This window comes from Orcinus orca, chromosome 11 (assembly GCF_937001465.1).
Source record: "Orcinus orca chromosome 11, mOrcOrc1.1, whole genome shotgun sequence".
NCBI lineage: Eukaryota > Metazoa > Chordata > Mammalia > Artiodactyla > Delphinidae > Orcinus > Orcinus orca.
Window position 1 is genome coordinate 42,914,277 of NC_064569.1, and position 16,195 is coordinate 42,930,471.

The 16,195-nt window shown below is 39.0% G+C and overlaps 1 protein-coding gene across 10 annotated transcripts in view; it reads right to left on the reverse strand.

Moving 5' to 3' along the window:
* Nucleotides 1-16,195, reverse strand: part of LOC101281592 (cyclic AMP-dependent transcription factor ATF-7) — a 100,205-nt gene that overhangs the window by 44,519 nt on the left and 39,491 nt on the right. Inside the window, exon 2 of one of the 10 annotated variants that reach the window (XM_033436138.2) lies at nt 7,341-7,395. The exons of the other annotated variants lie outside the window; for them this stretch is intronic. The gene's annotated coding sequence lies outside the window, so the exon portion shown is untranslated. The remainder of the gene's footprint in view (nt 1-7,340; nt 7,396-16,195) is intronic. 10 annotated transcript variants of the gene reach the window in all.

Here is a 16,195-nt window from a genome sequence, read left to right on the forward strand (position 1 = left end):
GTTTTGTTTTTATTAAAGTGTAGTTGATTTACAATATTGCATTAGTTTCTGGTGTACAGCAAAGTGATTCAGTTATACATATATATTTTTTCACATTATTTTCAATGATAGGTTATTATAAGATATTGAATATTGTTTCCTGTGTTATACAGTAAATGCTTATTGCTTATCTATTTTATATATAGTAGTGTGTATCTGTTAATCCCATACTCCTAATTTATGCCTCCATTTCCTTTGGTAACCATAAGTTTATTTTCTAGGTCTGTGAGTCTGTTTCTGTTTTATAAAGATGCATTTGCATTACTTTTTAGATTCCACATATCACTGATATCATATAATATTTGTCTTTCTCTGTCTGGCTTATTTCACTTGGCATGATGTTCTCTAGGTTCATCCATGTTGCTGCAAATGGCAATACTGCATTCTTTTTTGGATCAAGTGTTTTTATCCATTCTGTCAATCTGTCTTTTGAGTGGAGAGTTTAATCCATTTACATTTGAAGTAATTACTAATAAGGAGGAACTTACTTCTGTCATTGTGCTGTTTGTCTTCCATATGTCTTATAGCTTTGTTGCCCCTCATTTCTTGCATTACTGTCTTCTTTTGTGTTGAGTTTTTGTAGTGAAAAGTCTAAATTTCTTTCTCATTTCCTTTTGTGTATATTCTACAACTATTTTCTTTGTGGTTACCATGGGGATTACATTTAATATACTAAAGTTTTAATACTCTAATTTGAATGTATACCATCTTAACTTCAGTAACATACAAAAACTCCGCTCCTTTACAGTTCTGTGCCTACCCCTTTCAGCTGCTGATGTCACAAAATTACAACTTTATACATTGCGGACCCCAAAACATAAATAATTTTTTAAATGCATTAATCTCTTAAATTACATGAAAAACAATATTTGAAGTGACAAACCAAAGTTACAGTAATACTAGCTTTTACAATATAAATATTTTTCCTTAAATGTATTACTGTCTTAAATCATGTAGGAAACAAAAAGTACAATTACAAGTCATTCATTCTTACAGTAATAATATTAGCTTTATAATTGCCCATGTATTTACCTTTCTTGAGATTATTTTTCCCCACAGCTTTGAGTTACTGTCTAGTATACTTTCATTTCACTTTTCAAGACTCCCTTCAGCATTTCTTGCAGGGCAGGTCTAGCAGTCACGAACTCCCTCAGCTTTTACCTCTCTGGGAATGTCTTAATTTCTCTCTCACTTTTGAAGGGCAGCTTTGCTGGATATAGGATTCTTGGTTGACAGTTTTTTTTTTTAGCACTTTGCATATGTTTGGTCAACTGTTTTCTGGCCTCCAAAGTTTCTGATCAGAAGTCTACTTATAGTCTTATTGATGATTCCTTGTATGTGATGATTCACTTCTCTCTTGCTGCTCTCAAGATTCTTTCTTTGTTTTTGGCCTTTGGAAGTTTGTTATAATGTGTTTTGATGTGGGTCTCTGAGTTCTTCTTCCTTGGAATTTGAGGGGTTTTTAAAAATTTTTTTTAAGTCTTTATTGAATGTGTTATAATATTGCTTCTGTTTTGGGTTTTTTGGCCCTGAGGCATGTGGGATCTTAGCTCCCCGACCAGGGATCGAACCCACACCCTCTGCATTGAAAGGCAAAGTCTTAACCACTGGACCACCAGGGAAGGCCCCAGGAGTATGAGCTTTCTGGATGTTTATAGTTATGTCTTTCACCAAATTTGGGAATTGTTCAGACATTATTTCCTCAATTTTTCTCTCTGCCCCTTCTTCTCTCTTTCTCTATTCCCTCCCTGCCTCCTTCCCTGTACTTCTGGAACTCCAACAATGCATATATTTGTCTGCCTGATGGTATCCCACAGGTCCCTCAGGCTTTGCTTGCTTCTTGTCAGTATTCACTTTCTGTTCTTCACACTTGATAATTTCCAAATGCCTATTTTCTTTTCTTTTCTTTTTGTTTTTTTTTTGGCCTCGCTGCACGGCTTGCGGGGTCTTACTTCCCCAACCAGGGATCAAACCTGGGCCCTGGCAGTGAAAGGACTGAGTCCTAACCACTGGACTGCCAGGGAATTCCCCAAACTCCTATTTTCAAGTTCACTGATTCTTTCTTCTGCCTGCTCAAATCTGCCTTTGAATCCCTCTAGTGAATTTATCATTTCAGTAAATGAATTTTCAGCTCCAGAATTTCTTTTTAGGTTTTCTATCTCTTTATTGATATTTACGTTTTGTTCATACATTGTTTTCTTGACTTTCTCTACATCTTCCTTTAGTTCTTTGAGATTTAAGACAGGTGTTTTAAAGTCTTTGTCTAGCAAATCTGTCATGAGGCCTTTCTCAGGGACAGTTTATGTTGATTTTTTTTTTTTTTTGCGGTATGCGGGCCTCTCACTGCCGTGGCCTCTCCTGTTGTGGAGCACAGGCTCCGGACGCACAGGCTCAGCGGCCATGGCTCATGGGCCCAGCCGCTCCGCGGCATGTGGGATCTTCCCGGACTGGGGCACGAACCCGTGTCCCCTGCATAGGCAGGCGGACTCTCAACCACTGCGCCACCAGGGAAGCCCCATTTTTTTTTTATCCTTTGAATGGGCCATACTTTGCTGTTGCTTTGTACGCCTTGTGGTTTTTTGTTGAACACCAGTCATTTCAATCTAATAAAACAACTCTGGAAATCAGTTTCTTTCCCCCTTCTGCAGAATTTGCTGATTTTTGATATTGTTTTTGTTTTTATGATTGTTGTAGGGTCTCTGTGCCAAGGATCAGCATGAGGTGTAAATTTAATGCCTTCTTAGGTCTTTTCTGACACTTTCCCTAGGTATGCACAGTCACTTCCTAATTTTCCCCATATATGTGGCTGTTTTTGAATGTCCTTGACTTTAATGTCTGGCTTCCAAAAGGGGAAAAAAGTGAAAAATGAAGGGGAGAAAAAGGGCACAGGACCTTTAAATCCCCTAGAAGTCACTTCAGCCAGAGAAGGAGGGGCTTGTAACAATGTGAAGAGGTTCAACAAAATGGCTACCTGTCTATACCTCTGTGATCAGAAGCAACAATCAGCACCCAGAGCACAGATCTCTGCTACTTAGAGGAAAGGACCTTTTTGACCATCCTAGCTCCCCCACATGCTGTGTGCAACTGCTCTAGGAACACATGCACAGATGCTTGGCACTGGCTGAGGGTGGGGTGATGGATAGCTGCTACTGTGCTGAGCTGAAATTGACTGAAATTAACCACAATTTACCCTCCAATTCTTCCCCTAGAAGTTGCAAGCCTTCAACAGACTCCAAATTTCCAAAATAGTTAACATCAGACAGATTCTGCCAGTGCAATTGTCTATGTGGGGAAACAGATTCTTGATCCTTTCTACTCTGCCACCTTCCCAGAATCCCTCTCTCTCTCTTTTTATTATTAAATTTATTTATTTATTTATTTATGGCTGCATTGGGTCTTCATTGCTGCACGCGGGCTTTCTCTAGTTGCAGCGAGCAGGGGCTACTCTTCGTTGTGGTGCACAGGCTTCTCGTTGCATTGGCTTCTCTTGTTGCGGAGCACAGGCTCTAGGCCTGCAGGCTTCAGTAGTTGTAGCACGCAGGCTCAGCAGTTGTGGCTCACAGGCTCTACAGCACAGGCTCAGTAGTTGTGGCACACGGGCTTAGCTGCTCTGCAGCATGTGGGATCTTCCCGGACCAGGGCTGGAAGCCGTGTCCCCTGTATCGGCAGGCGGACTCTCAACCGCTGCGCCAACAGGGAAGTCCTCCCTCTCTCTTTTTAATACTATTTTCGTGTGACTTTTTTCAGTAAGGCCATAAACTAAATTCTGTGTCCAGTGGCTTTAAAACTGGAAATCTGTATGGCTTATCAGGCCTCTCTGGTCCTGAAATGACTGTTGTCAATTAATGCCTTACATATTAGATTGCTTGGGGGAAGGTGGGGGTGGGAACAGAAATGTAAGAGGTTTGGGAAAGACACTATTAGTTTCTAAACCCAACCCTCATTCCCAACCCTTCTCCCTTGCTTGCCTCCCATTATAAAGGCTGAAAAGCCAGATACTCATTTTTCCAGTTTCCCATGCAGCTAAGATTAAAGCCACCACACAGTTCAGGCCAATGAGACACAGAAATCCACTGGGGACTGGGGCAGAAGACTGCACTTCTGGGAATGGCATTTGCTTCCTTACAAAAGGGAAAGCTAGAAGAAGAAAATTCCTGGTGCTACTCCTTTTTTCTTCCTCATCCTCTGACAGTGAGGCAACACACTTGAGACTAAAAGGTAAAATAGCTAAAAATGGCAGAACAGAGAGGTAGGAAGTCCTCAATAACCTTGCTTAATTGCTCAGTCTTAATTCTTATACTTGTGTTACAGGTGTTCATGAAGTTTTAAGCTACCGTTAGGTACTTGTAGCTGAAACCATTCCTAACCAGTACATGATGGTTTTCAGGATATAGATTTTTCCTCATTTTCTATGTAAGGAACGTGGATATGGAATATGCAATAAAATAACTCGTTCTATACCTTTAAGAATACTTATCAACTGGACCCTAATGTGGAATTCCATTTTCATTTTCACATAGTATACCAAATAAATTATTCTATCTCATCATCAATTTTTGCCTCAGGGCTCCTTAAAAACAATAGCTATATAGTGTCTGAGTTGGGAAGGACAAAACAGTAGGAGAGGCACCCTATCATGCTGCTCTTGAAACTGAAGTAGTTAAAGATCACTCTTCACTAAGGTATGGAGTTTCAGGCAGAAGGACATCTTTTCTCATTCCTGGCTGCCCCTCTCCCTCAGTACCTAATAGCTGGCTCTTTACTAAATGCCAGGGCACTCTTGGGAACTATGCTAAAGAATTAACAACAACAGATCCATTATCTTTCTTTAGCTGGTCGCTACTTACTTGGATGGATTAAATGCTCAACAAACTTTAAAGGACCAGTGCCTAGGAGCAGAGAAATCCCAGGGACAATTCAGCAGGGCTCGGTCCCCTGTCAGTTACATGGTTAATTGCTTTCTCCATAGCTCTTGCCTAATGGTAGACCTTTTAATATTCTACTTTCCAGATGTAGCCACTTAGTTGGGGTACCATTAAAGTTCCCAAAGGGACAACTTTAGTTCTTAACAAAGCAAGGAAACTTCTTTTTGGGTCAAAATGATTATCACACAGTCCTATTAAGTTCTTGTTGAAATTACAGACTTATATTTTTCAATCTCATCTCTCTTCCCAAATTATTAAGATATAATGAGCCCTTGAAAAACATCAAGTACTTTTTTTGTTGTTTTGTTTGTTTTTTTAATTAATTAATTATTTTTTGGCTGTGTTGGGTCTCCGTTGCTGCACATGGGCTTTCTCTAGTCGTGGCAAGTGGGGGCTACTCTTCGTTGTGGTGCGCGGGCTTCTAATTGAGGTGGCTTCTCTTTTTGCGGAACACGGGCTCTAGGCGTGTGGGTTTCAGGAGTTGCAGCATGTTGGTCCTACAGCACAGGCTCAGCAGTTGTGGCTCACGGGTTCTAGAGCTCAGGCTCAGCAGTTGTGGCATATGGGCTTAGTTGCTCCGTGGCAAGTGGGATCTTCCTGGACCAGGGATTGAACCCCATGTCCCCTGCATTGGCAGGCAGATTCTTAACCACTGCTCCACCGGGGAAGTCCCAAAGAACATCAAATACTTTTATCGTCTAATTTCCTACACAGTAAGCGATGTCATCCCTGGATCTCACATATGGGTGGGAAGGACAAGCATGCATTGTGAACAGTGTGGACCATAACCATTAAAGTTAGGAAAATCTACTACACTGTGTTTTTCTCTTGGGCTGCTGAAAATTTCATTACGGAAAAAGAATATTCTAAACACTTCTTGATAATACAGGAGATTCTGAATGCTTTCAACAAACTGAGCAGAGTATATATGAGTCACAGTACAGAGCATACAATAACTAAAACCCTGCCTTGTAAGGGCGTATACAATTTACTACTGTAACAGTTAAGCCAAAAGAAAAATTAAAGCTGAGGAAGAGAGAGAGCGACGGAGAGAGAAAGACAGAGGGGACAGGAGAAGGAGAGAGAGATCTCGGTCTCCAAAACTGAGTGCTTAGATTGTTGGGGCAAGCTTACAAGATTACACTCACTCACTCTAAAATAATTTCAAAATGCAGCAATACACTTTTGTTTTAAGCAAGCTATCAAATCTTAAGTGCCCAGAGCCTTAGGAACCATAGAAGAGGTTACAGGCTGATGAAGAAATGGGCAAAGACAAGACTCAAATGGTTTGGCAGTCTCTAGAATAAACCAGAAGCTTATACAGGGTATACTGATTCTGCCTTGTCACCTTAATTTAATGCAGAAAAAACTTCTTATCCTGATTTGTTGACATATTCGGCTGATTTATCTTTGTGTCTAACTTGGAAAGTTCTGAAATAAAACCAGGCAAATGGCAAACTCATTAAATTTGGATGTTTGCTTTTTAGCCATTAGAGATATATTTTAGAATGTTGGCCACTGAATAGAAGTCTATAATAAAAGAACACAGGCAGGCAGGGGAAAAGAATGGAATCTATGCTGCCTAACAGTAACACTTATCCACATGCTCCTTGACTTTCATAGTGATCTAATATAGCAACAACATCAAATACTGGGGAAACTGCCCCGGCTAACCTCTCCAGCCTCACCTCTTGCTGCTCTCCACCAAAATTTATGCTCCAGCAACATAAAGGTATCTGCAGTTTCTCTGAACATGCTATGCTGTTTCTTTCTTTTGTATCTGCTGTTCTCTTATGTGTGGAATGTTCTTCTCCACCTTCTCTGTCTGGCAAATTTCTATTTACCTTTCAAAACCAGTTAAAGCATCATTTCCTCCATGAAACCTTCCCTGATGTCTAACAGACCTCTCAATACTTGCAAATACTTATATTATTACATTTATCATATTACAAGCAATTACATTTTTATGTGTCTGCTTCCCCTATGAGACAATGAATCTGTTGATGTCTTATCCATCTTTCTGTCACAGTATCTAGCATGGTGTCTAGCACACTGCAGATATTCAAATATTTTTTTATTAAATTGAACCCACAAAAGCTAAAGAAGCTCTGAATGAATTGAGAAAATTATTCATGGACTAGTTTTTGGAAACGTGTCCCCAGGCTTACTCAAGTTTGGAGGTACCTGGAAAAATACACAATAGGAAATGCCTTGATTTTAACAATGGATCCTCCGTGTACACTAAGTCTCTCACTAGAGACATTTGTGAAAACCAATAGTCAATTTTTGATTGTTCTCTAAAATGATAAATTGATCCAGTTACATAGAACCCCCACTCCCCTACCTTCCCCCCATTATATCAGAATGGAGACAAACCAGCAGGTGGTAATGGGATCCTATTAACCATCATATCACATTACAACAGGCCCATCTGTTAGGAGAAGAGAGGAGAGAAAGGATAAATATAAAAACCATCAAGCACACCCGATAGGGGTCAGGGAAGATCTAAGTAGACTGTGGTACTCCTAGTCCCTACTTCTTGGTAACAACTCACTATAGCAAACTGCTAATTTCAACCATAGTGTGGTAGGTCAATAACAGCTCCTATACTAGTTTGCTAGAGCTGACAAAGTACCACAACCCTGGGGTCTTAAACAACAGAAATTTATTGTCTCATAATTCTGGAGGCCAGAGTTTAAAATCAAGATGTCAGCAGGGCTGGTTCCCTCTGAAGGATGTGAAGGAGGATCTGTCCCATGTTTCTCTCCTAGCTTCTGGTGGTTTGCCAGCAATCTTTGGTCTTCCTTGGCTTGTGGCAGCATAACTCCAATCTTTATTCCCTGGGTGTACGTCTGTGTCCTGTTTCCTCTTTTTATAAGGACACCAGTTATACTGGATTAGGGGCCTACCCTACTCCAGTATGACCTCATATCAACTAATTACGTCTATGATCCTCTTTCCAAATAAGGTCACATTCTGAGGTACTTGGGACTAAGATTTCAACATGTAAATATGGGTGCACAATTCAACCCATAACAGTTCTCAAAGATATGCCCATGTTCTAATTCCTAGAACCTGTGAATGTTACCTTATATGATGACTAAATTAAGGGTTTTGAGATGAAGAGGTTATCCTAGACTATACAGTTGGGCCCTCAATGCCATCACAAGTACCCTTATAAGAGAGAGGCAAAGAAGAAGGTGATGTGAAGGCAGAATCAGAGATTGGAGTGATGTGGCCACAAGCCAAAAATTGTTGGAAGCCACCAGAAGCTGGAAGAGGTAAGGAAAGGATTCTCCTGAGAGCCTCCAGAGGGAGCATGGCTCTGCCTGCACCTTGATTCCGGACTTCTGGCCTCCTGAACTGTGAGCGTAACGAATATGGTAGATATTAAACCAACTATCAATAATCACTTTAAATGTCAATAGTCTAAATACACCAATTAAAAGAGATGATCAGAGTGGATCAAAAAACAAAACCCAACTATATGTTGTTTATAGGAAACACACTTTAAATATAAAGACATGTATAGAATAAAAGTAAGGGGATTCAAAAAGATATACCATGGTAACACTAATCAAAAGAAAGGGGAGGGCTTCCCTGGTGGCACAGTGGTTGAGAGTCCCCCTGCCAATGCAGGGGACACGGGTTCATGCCCCAGTCCAGGAGGATCCCACATGCCGCAGAGCGGCTGGGCCCGTGAGCCATGGCCGCTGAGCCTGCGCGTCTGGAGCCTGTGCTCCACAACGGGAGAGGCCACAGCAGTGATAGGCCCGCGTACCGCAAAAAAAAAAAAAAGGAAAGGGGAGTAGCTAGTTCAGTAGTAATTTCAGACAGAGCAGTCTTCAGAGCAAGGAAAGTCATTAGGGATAAAGAAATATTACATAAAGATAAAGGGATAAATACTCCAAAAAGACAAATATATCCTTAATATACATGTGCCTAACAACAGAATGTCAAAATACATGAGACCAAAACTGATAGAACTGCTAGGAGAAATAGATGAATCCACTATTATAGTTGGAGACTTTGACATTCCTCTATCAGAAATGGACAGATCCAGCAGGCAGAAAATCAGTAAGGACATAGTTGAACTCAACAGCACCATCAATCAACTGAATATAATTGACATCTATAGAATACTTCATCCAAGAATAGCAGATTACACATTCTTCTCAAGTTCACATGGAAGGAACATTCAATAAGACAGACCTCACTTGAGGCCATATAACACACCTTAACAAATTTAAGAGAATGGAAATCATACAATGTCTGCTCTCAGATGACAATGGACATAAAAAAGAAAAGCAAATTAAAGCCAAAGTAAGCAGAAGAAAATTAATAATAAAAATTAGAACAGAAATCAATGAAATTAAAAACAGGAAATCAATAAAACCAAAACCTGATTCTTTGAAAAGATCAATAAAGTTGATAAACCTTTAGATAAGCTAACTAAGAAAAGAAAGAAAGGAAGTTCTCTGGTGGTCCAGTGGTAAAGAATCCACCTTACAGTGCAGGGGACGTGGGTTCAATCCCTGGTCAGGGAACTAAGATCCCACATGCCGTGGGGCAACTAAGCCTGTGCACCGCAACTATTGAGCTCAGTGCCTCAACTAGAGAGCCTGCATGATGCAACCTACAGAGCCTGCGTGATGCAAACTACAGAGCCCATGCACTCTGAAACCCGCATGCCACAACAGAGCTCACACGCTCTGGAGCCTGTGCGCCACAACAAGAGAAGAGAAAACCCGCATGCCACAACCAGAGAGAAGCCCATGCGCCACAACTACAGAGAAGCCTGAGTGCTGCAGTGAAAGATCCTGCATGCCTCAACAAAGATCCTGCATGCCGCAACTAAGACCCAACGCAGCCAAAAGAAAAAAAAATTAAGTACAACCTAATGAAATCTGGACATGTTATGAGACTACATGGTAGGGAGAAACCAGCTTTATAAGAATTGGGGAAGTCATGATAAAGGAAAATAAAGATAACATTAAAAAAAAAGAAAAGGGAGAAGACACAAATTATTAGTATCAGATATGAAAGAGGGACACCACTCCAGATTACATGGATGTTAAAAGGATAATAAAGGACTATTATGAAGAACTCTATGCCCACAAACTTGATAACCTAGATGAAATGGGCCAATTCCTTAAAAGACACAATCTGCTAAAACTCACAGAAGAAGAAATGGACAATCTGAATAGGTCTATATCTATTAAATAAATTGACTCAATAATTAACAACGTTCCAAAACAGAAAGGTCCAGATGGTCCACTGGTGAATTCTAGCAAACATTTAAGGAATAAATTATACCAATTCTCTACAATCTCCTCTAGAGTATAGAAGCAGAGAGAATATTTCCTAACTTATTCCGTGAGGCCAGCATTACTCTAATACCCAAACCAGAGAAAGACATTACAAGAAAAGATGACTACAGACCATTCTCTGTCATGAACATGGATGCAAAAATCCTCAACAAAATATTAGTAAATCAAGTCCAACAATGAATAAAAAGAATTATAAACCACAACCAAGTGGGATTTATCTCAAGTATGCAAGGCTTGTTCAACATTCAAAAATTAATCAATGTAATCCATCACATCAGCAGGCTAAAGAAGAAAAATCACATGATCATATCAATAGGTAAAGAAAAAGCATCTGACAAAATCCTACACCCATTCATGATAAAAACTCTCAGCAAACTAAGAATATATGGGAACTTCATTAACTTGATAAAGAACACCTACAGAATACCTAGAGTAAACATTATACTTAATGGTGAAAAACTCAAAGCTTTCCTGCTAAGATCAAGAACAAGGCAATGATGTCCCCCACTCTCACCACTCCTTTTCAGCACTGTACTGGATATCCTAGCTAATGAAATAAGATAAGAAAAGGAAATAAAAGTCATAAAGATTGGGAAGGAAGAAAGAAAACTGTTCGCAGATGACATGATCATCTATGTAGAAAATCCGAAAGAAACAACAAAAAACTCCCAGAATAAACAATTATAGCAAAGTTGCAGGATACAAGGTTAATATACGAATGTCAACTGTTTTACTATATACCAGCAATAAGCAAGTGGAATTTGAAATTAAAAACACGATGCCATTTACATTAGTACCTCCGAAAATGAAATACTTAGGTGTAAATCTAACAAAATATGTAAAAGATCTACATGAGGAAAATTATAAAACTCTGATGAGAGAAATCAAAGAAAAATAAATGGGTATTTATTGTCAAGATGTCATTTCTTCCCAACTTGATCTATAGATTTAATGCAATCCCAATCAAAATCCCAGCAAGTTATTGTGGATGTTAACAAACTGATTCTAAAGTTTATACAGAGAGGCAAAAGACCCAGAATAGCCAACACAATACTGAAGAAGAACAATGTTGATAGACTGACACTACCCAACTCCAAGATATACTATAAAGCTATGGGTAATCAAGACAATGTAGTATTGGTGAAAAAACAGATTAAAAGATCAATGGGACAGAATAGAAAGTCCATAAATAGACCCATATAAATACAGTCAACTAATATTTAACAAAGGAACAAAGGCACACATTCTTCTCAAGTGCACATGGAATATTCTCCAGGATAGACCGCACGTTAGGCCACAAAACAAGTCTTAATAAATTTAATACTGAAATCATATCAAGCATCTTTTCTGACCACAGTGGTATGAAACTAGAAAACTGGAAAATTCACAAATATGTGGAAATGAGACATGCTACTGAACAACCAATGGGTTAAAAATGAAGAACTTGAAAGATACATAAAAAAATACCTTGAGACAAATGAAAATGGAAATGTAAGATACCAAAACTTATGGGATGTAGCAAAATCAGTTCTAAGAGGGAAGCTAAGAAAAATAAATACCTACCTCAAGAAACAAGAAAAATCTCAAATAAACAACTTAACTTTACAGTTCAAGGAACTGAAAAAGAAGAACAAACGAGGCCCTAAGTTAGGAGAAAGAAAGAAATAACAAAGATCAGACCAGAAATAAATGAATTAGAGGGATGTCCTTGGTGGCGCAGTGGTTAAGAATCTGCCTGCCAATGCAGGGCAGGCAGGTTGGAGCCCTGGTTTGGGAAGATCTCACATGCCGTGGAACAACTAAGCCCGTGCGCCACAACTACTGAGCCTGTGCTCTAGAGCCTGTAAGCCACAACTACTGAGCCCACATGCCTAGAGCCCGTGCACCGCAACGAAAAGTAGCCCCCACTTGCCACAACCAGAGAAAGCCCACGTGCAGCAATGAAGACCCAATGCAGCCAAAAACAAACAAATAAATAAATTGATATATATATATAAAAGAATTAGAGACTACAAAGACAATAGAAAAGATCATGATACCAAGAGCTGGTTCTTTGAAAAGATAAACAAAATTGACAAACCACCAAGAAAAAGAAGACAAAAACAAAAAAAAACAAGAAAAGCAAAAAACCAAAACAAACAAACAAAAAAACCCCACAGGGCTTCCCTGGTGGTGCAGTGGTTGGGAGTCCGCCTGCCGATGCAGGGGACGCAGGTTCATGCCCCGGTCCGGGAGGATCCCACATGCCGCGGAGCAGCTGGGCCCGTGAGCCGTGGCTGCTGGGCCTGCGTGTCCGGAGCCTGTGCTCTGCAGCGGGGGAGGCCGCAGCGTGAGAGGCCTGCATACCGCCAAAAAAAAAAAAAAAAAACAAACCCACAGAAATCACCAAGAAAAAGAGGACAAAAGCAAAAAACCAAAACAAAAAAACACCACAGAAATGAAAGAGACATTCCAACTGGTACCTCAGAAATACAAAGTATCATAAGAGACTACTACAAACAATTATAAGTCAACAAATTGGACAACCTAAAAGAAATGGATAAATTCCTAAAAACATACAACCTTCCAAGACCGAGTCATGAAGAAATAGAAAATATTAACAGACTGTTTACCAATAAGGAGACTGAATCAGTAATCAAAAACCTCCCAACAAACAAAAGTCCAGCACCAGATGGCTTCATTGGTGAATTCTACCAAACATTCAAAGAAGAATTAATACCAATCCTCAAACTTCCAAAAAATAAAAGAGGAGGGAATACTTCCAAACTCATTTTACAAGGCCAGCATTACCCTGATACCAAAACCAGTCAAGGACACCACAAGAAAAGAAAATTATGGGCCAATATCCCTGATAAACTTAGATGCAAAAATCCTGAACAAAATAGTAACAGAATTCAACAATACTTTAAAGAGATCATATACCATGATCAAGTGGGGTTTATTCCAGGGATGCAAGGATAGTTCAACACCCAGATCATTCAATGTGATACACCACATTTACCAAATGAAGGATAAAATGCGTTGGATGGGACTTCCCTGGTGGCACAGTGGTTAAGACTCCATGCTCCCAATGCAGGGGGCCTGGGTTCAATCCCTGGCCGGGGAACTAGATCCCACATGCGTGCCACAACTAAGACCCCGTGCAACCAAATAAATAAATAAATATTAAAAAAAAAAAGTGTTTGATCATCTCACTAGATGCAGAAAAAGCATTTGACAAAATTCAACAGCCATTATGATAAAAATTCTCAACAAAGTGAGTATAGAGGGAACATACCTCAACATAATAAAGGCTATACATGGCAAGCCCACAGCTAACACCATACTGAACAATGAAAAGCCAAAAGCTTTTCCTCTAAGAGGAACAAGACAAGGATGCCCACTCTTGCCACTTTTATTCAACATAGTACTGCAAGTCCTAGCCAGAACAATTAGGCAAGAAAAAGAAATAAAAGGCACCCAAATTGAAAAGGAAGAAGCAAACCTGTCATTATTTGCAGATGATACACAGAAAACCCAAAGACCACCAAAAAATTCTTAGAATAAGTGAATTCAGCAAAGTTTCAGGACACAAAATCTATACACAAAAAGTCTATTGCATTTCTATACACTAATAATGAACTATCATAAAGAGAAATTAAGAAAACAATCCCATTTATAATCACATCAAAAATAATAAAATACCTAGGAATAAATTTCACCACAAAAGTGAAAGGTCTGTACACTGAAAACTCTAAGACACTGACAAAAGAAACTGAAGAAGACACAAATAAATGGAAAGATATTCATGCTCATGGACTGGAAGAATTAATATTGTTAAAATGCCCATACTACCCAAAGCAATATACAGGTTCAATGCAATCCCTATCAAAATTCCAATAGCATTTTTTCACAGAAAGAACAAACATTCCTAAAATTCGCAAAAGACCCCGAATAGCCAATGCAATCTTGAGAAAGAACAAAGCTGGAGCATCACGCTCCCTGATTTCAAACTATAGTACAAAGCTACAGTAATCAAAATAGTATGGTATTGGCATAAAAACACACACATATATCAATGAAAGAGAGCCCAAAATAAATCCCTGCATATATGGTTAATTAATTTATGACAAGACTATACAATGGGGGAAAGGACAGTCTCCTCCATAAATGGTGTTGGGAAAAACGGGACAACCACATGCAAAAGAATAAAACTGGACCACTATCTTCTACCACATACAAATATTAACTCAAAATGAATTAAAAACTTGAATGTAAGACCTGAAACCATAAAACTCTTTAGGAAAAAACATAGGCAGTAAGCTCCCTGACATCCATACTGGTGACTTTTTTTGGATCTGACATCAAAAGCAAAGGCAGCAAAAGCAAAAATAAACAAGTGGGACTATATCAAACCAAAAAGCTTCTGCACAACAAAGAAAATCATCCACAGAATGAAAAGGCAAGCTACTGAATAGGAGAAAATATTTACAAATCATATATCTGATAAGGAGTTAATATCCAAAATATATAAAGAACTCATACAACTCAAAAGCAAAACCCCACACAATTCAATTTAAAAATGTCAGAAGATCTGAATAGATATTTTTCCAAAGAAGACATACAGATGGCCAAATGATACATGAAAAGATGTGGAACAACACTAATCTGTACCCATGGATACAGAGGGCCAGTCATATGTGGAATCTTAAAACAAAACAAAAGCCCACCAAACTTACAGAGAACAAACTGGTGGTTACCAACGGTGGGGGGGGGGGTTAAGGGGGTCAAATGCGTGAAGGGGGTCAAAAGGTACAAACTTTCAGTTATAAAATAAATAAGTCATGGGGATGAAAGGTACAGCATGGTGACTACAGTTAATATATTACATATTTGAAAGTTGCTAAGAAAGTAAAAGTTCTCATCACAAGAAAAAAATTCTGGGACTTCCCTGGTGGTCCAGTGGCTAAGACTCCACGCTCCCAATGCAGGGGGCCCAGGTTTGATCCCTGGTCAGGGAACTGGATCCCACATGCCGCAACTAAAGATCCCACATGCCGCAACTAAAGATCCTGCACGTTGCAACGAAGACCCCACACACGGCAACAAAGATCCCACGTGCCGCAACTAAGACCTGGCACAGCCAAATAAATAAATAAATTAATTAATTAATAAAAAAAATTCTGTAATTATGTATGGTGATGGATGTTAACTAGATTTACTGTGGTGATCATTTTGCAGTATATATAAATATCAAATCATTATGTTGTACACCTGAAACTAATATAATGTTATATGTCAATTATACCTCATTTTTTTTTTTTAAAGGAGCAAAAGCAATATAGTGGAGCAAAGATAATCTTTTCAACAAATAGTGCTGGGACAACTAGAAATCCATATGCAAAAAAGTGAATTTAGACACAGACTTTAAATCCTTTGCAAAAACTAACTCAAAATGGATCATAGACATAAATGTGAAACACAAAACTATAAAACTCCCAGAAGATAACACAGGAAAAGACCCAGGTAATCTTGGGTTTGGCAATGACTTTAGAGACAACAACAAAGGCATAATCAATAAAAGAAATAATTGATAAGCTGGACTTCATTAAATAAAAACTTGTGTTCTGTGAAAGACAATGTCAAGAGAATGAGAAGGTCACCCATAGCCTGAGAAAAAGTATTTGCAAAAGACACATTTGATAAAGGACTGCTATCCAAAATACATAAAAAACTCTTAAAACTCAACAGTAAGGAAACAACCCAAGTAAAAAATAGGCCGAAGACCTTAACAGACATCTCGCCAAAGATATACAGATAGCACAAAAACATATAAAGAGACGCTGCACATCATGTCATCAGGGAAATGCAAATTAAAACGACATACCACTACACATCTATTCTATTGGCCAAACTCTGGAT